Source organism: Montipora foliosa, unplaced genomic scaffold, assembly GCF_036669935.1.
Source record: "Montipora foliosa isolate CH-2021 unplaced genomic scaffold, ASM3666993v2 scaffold_288, whole genome shotgun sequence".
NCBI lineage: Eukaryota > Metazoa > Cnidaria > Anthozoa > Scleractinia > Acroporidae > Montipora > Montipora foliosa.
In genome coordinates this window covers 37,501-41,608 of record NW_027179589.1, presented here as the reverse complement: position 1 = coordinate 41,608, position 4,108 = coordinate 37,501, and the positions used below count along the sequence as shown (strand labels likewise).

Here is a 4,108-nt window from a genome sequence, read left to right as displayed (position 1 = left end):
ATTGCGTTTCTTTACTGTCCCCTGCAAAACAACGACGATGCGGCAGTTGCAAGGAAAATTGCCAGCACGTGAGTATACATTTTCTTTTTTTCTTCAAACTTGAGCGCCTTTAACACTAGTTTCATTCCTGCCGGGTAACCGGCACTTTTGTCGCTTCAAAAAGGAGGCTCCCACCAGTTTCGCACTCATATCTTAATTAATTGATTGCGTGACCCCTAATTTTTATTGCAGAAAGTGATTAGCAGGGTAAGATAAAACTATTTGCTGAATCTAAAAGAAAACTCATAGAGTGGATTCATAGCCACCATCACAGTTGGAGAATTTTATGGTGGCTCTGAATCCGCTCCAACTTTTTTTTTGAAACTTTGCAGGGTTTTACAGTAGCCTGCTAATCAGTTTCCTACAATGAAATTGGGGGTCACCGAGTGAGATTATTTTCTTCTTTTTAACCAATCATATTCTTGCTTTCTGGCGTTGTCTTTGCTGCAGCCGTCATCACTTCATTAGGGAGTTTATAATAAGATCTACGACGCAGACGTCGACGAAAACGCCACCTTAAAATATAACGTTGCACCATCGTAATCGTCACCGATTATTCCATCTTATTCACGTCGTACAATGTGGGCGAAGTATCTAAAATACTAAATTGGTCAGGCGCAGTTTCGGAGTAAAACTGGAGAATGAAAGGTTTTACATTTGTATGCTCCACGTTGTCGTCAAAACCTCAAATTTGGTGGTTTTGCGAGTTTGTTGTGAAGAGAACCGCAGAAACACGAGCACCAATGCGTGCCGCATGTGCAGCAAGATTATTTTTCCTCTTTTAACCAATGACTGATTAGGGACATTAAGATCTACTACGGCGACGTGGATGAAACCGTCACCTCAAAATATAAATTTGCAATATCGTAGGTCTGTCTTGATTATTCCATCTCGTTCACGTCGTACAATGCAAACGAAGCATCCTCAAAATAATTCGTACCAGAAGTTTCAGAGTAAGAATGATAAGAAAATATTCACGTTTTGTATATATTCGAGTTGTCCTTTAATGAAACCTCAAATTTGGTGATTTCACGTCGTTTTTGTACAGGGTGGCCTAGTGGTTACGTGAAAGATTCTCTCTCTCATATAGAGGTGCATCGTCACGGAACTTTGTTTACTATAATGAACAAGGAAGCATTTGCGACCCTGGATTTTAATCAGCGCTGAAGATAATTTTATAGACTATAATTGTGAAGTACGTCAGCCTCTGCTATAAGATGCATTAAACAGAATTTTATAAATAGGTGGTTTTCAAGAGAGGTTATCGCCACCATTTTGGTGGACAAAAACAAAAGATATCTCATTAGCTCCTTTTTTTCGTCCACCAGCAATTGTACATTACACTACTGTTATGTGTCTATAGAGATTGGTTGAAAACCATCTATTACTAATCACTGCAGGGGTCCTTAATATATCTGATTTGTAAAAATGTTTTGATGTTGTATAGGTTGGTTTAATTCTTAAACACACGACCCCACAAGCTTTTATAGCTTTAGAAATTACCGTGTTCAAATAAAGATTACGTATGTATATATGTTTTTAAATTACCAGCAAAATGTTAAGCAGTTTATGACATGAACGCGGTATTAAGGCCATTCTCCTTCATCGCTCGGTTATGAATCACGGTATGATCACATTTTCAGTCTTTCAAAGCAAATAATATACCATAATCTACAATGTGTAGATTTTCAGGGGCGTAGCGTCTATATACGCACTTACGTCCGTGCGTACAGCTCAAATCCAGGAGGCATTAATTTCTTAAAGTCATCATAAAATCGGCCAAGTTTTTTGAATTTCGAATTAATTTGGTTTCTCTCTGTGTGAGTATTTTCCAGTATCTTTTCATTAACCCATACAGGCCTGGCCAAACGGATCCAACATCATCCAACGTTGTTGGACGCTGTTGAAAAGTGTCGAACGACACCGAGGTGGCCAGACGAATGCAACGTGTTGAATTCAGCATGTTGGACTGAAGGGTCTAGAACCAAAATCTACCTAAAATCCTTAGAAAACAAACTCTCGCCCTGTTGGCATTTCAAGTTCCTTTTAAAATTATCAATAGAGTCACTCTCTCTGATAGGAAGAGGACGGCTGTTCCAGAATCTAGGAACTGCAACAGCAAATGCGCGGTCTCCAGAGGTCTTGCACCCTGCAGGTTTGAGGAACCTTGTGAAGACCCAGGGCATCACTGCGTAGGGAGTACCGTCCCGCGGTCTTCACTTGTAAAAGATCCTGCAGATACATGAATGAGAGGTAATGATCCAAAGTACAGGAGTCAAAAAGAGGTGAAGCGAGTAAGCAGTTATACAATGAAGTGAGCGACACAAGGTTCCCCAAGAGACCTAATGTGCATTATACAAAGCTATAATTCAACCTCACTTTGATTTTTTCAGTTTGGGGTGACTGTGGATGATTTTACCAAACTACAAGACTCCAAAAAATAGAGCAGCTCGTGTTTTGACATTTTCAAGGTAGGATGTGGGCCCGATCGATTACGAGCCGTTGTTTCGTGAATTAAAGAAGTCCGCCCTCCTAGACCGAAGAGCGGTCTGTTTTCAGTCCTCCCTGAGTCTCCCGCGGGGAGGATCGAAGTCAATTTTTTTTTTTTTGTAATCTTTTACAGAGTAGCCCTCCATTAATGTCTTCTTGTACATCAGGGGAAGTAGAGAACAAACCGCAGCCGGACTATCACACCCGGAGAGATGGCATGGTATCTACATTCAACAAAAGATCTGGACTTGCAATGGTTCATTCTTTTATCCATGAATAAATTCCATTAATGAACTCTCAACAGTTTAGGCGTCATTTTAACAACTGTTCTTTATATATTTCTTGGTTTCACTTTGTTCAGGTGAGTATTATGTTCACGTGATCGCGAGACCATCGCTCGTGATCAGTGTCATTAGAGATAAGAAGGGATGAATGGTGGCGATCCAAGTTGTTTCATCCTTCTTAACGATATCGCTTTACAGTACAGGACTCATACTACGAGACAAGGGAAGACACTTGAGAGGAAAATTTCCCGCAACAAAAACTTAACCCCGTATTGCTTAGTACGGTCTTTCAGATTCTTAATCACCCACCGAAACCAGCTGAAAAGCACCTTCGTTGACGTCATCCACCCACTCTCTAGGTTTTCAAGCTGCGTGCAGGATCGTCGATTGTTCTTTAGAAAATGTATCCCGATAAAGGTTGGTAACCTAGATTTTATTTAACTAAGTAATGAATAAATTGAACACTGGCACCGATATGATTCCGCTTTGGAAACGATTGAACCTTAGAGGCGAATATCCCACCTAGATCTGTGTCTAGATATAGGAACTTGTGCATCGTTTATATTGCAGCAAGTTTGCATTGTTTAGTTGACATTACCGATTTTCCCGTTATTATGCGCATGGCTGCAATAGCAGTCACGGTTAATTGCAGAAAAAGGCTTCCTTTTGAATATATTATCCTTAACTCGAGAATAGCTTTTGTCGGTGGAATTGGTGAAGAAACAATGTTATAGTTATGTTATCGATTTAGGGAAGTAGTTTATTAGTCACCTTTCTTGGGATAAAATCTACCAAAAGAACAGAGGAACAGCAGAGGAACCGTTCACAGGTAATAAACTGCAAAATGATTGAGTCATTTTATGTAGAGAAATATTTCGCAATTAATGAACTGCGAACTCAGTCTGATATATATAGAAAATATTGTTTGGTGGCGATAAAATATGAATTTTATGTTTGAGCGGTAAGAACAATATCTGACTCATACGCTGCGCTCACTCGTGAGATATTGTTCTTGCCACAAAACATAAAATTCATATCTTTGAGCTAACGTGTAATTTTCTGTTTATTACATGGACAATAATTGTATATGGTAGAGATTGGAAAGCACGCTTTAATGCAATTTCTGGATATTAATACAAACAAAAAAGGCGAGAAAAGAAGTCGGGAATTGTGATGTCGTTGCTCAATATGACCACTCGTGTTACAAAAGAAAAATCATGACGCCACTGGGTTTCCGAATGTAATGGTCGCATCTACGAGTGTTTAGTTCCCGGTAAAACACTTCGCTCCATGTA

At 39.6% G+C, this 4,108-nt stretch overlaps 1 protein-coding gene across 2 annotated transcripts in view; it reads left to right on the top strand.

Moving 5' to 3' along the window:
• The first annotated feature begins 3,469 nt into the window (after positions 1-3,469).
• Positions 3,470-4,108, top strand: part of LOC137986737 (protein NLRC3-like) — a 16,315-nt gene continuing 15,676 nt past the window's right edge. For both annotated transcript variants that reach the window (XM_068833668.1, XM_068833667.1), the window contains exon 1: positions 3,470-3,642. The gene's annotated coding sequence lies outside the window, so the exon portion shown is untranslated. The remainder of the gene's footprint in view (positions 3,643-4,108) is intronic.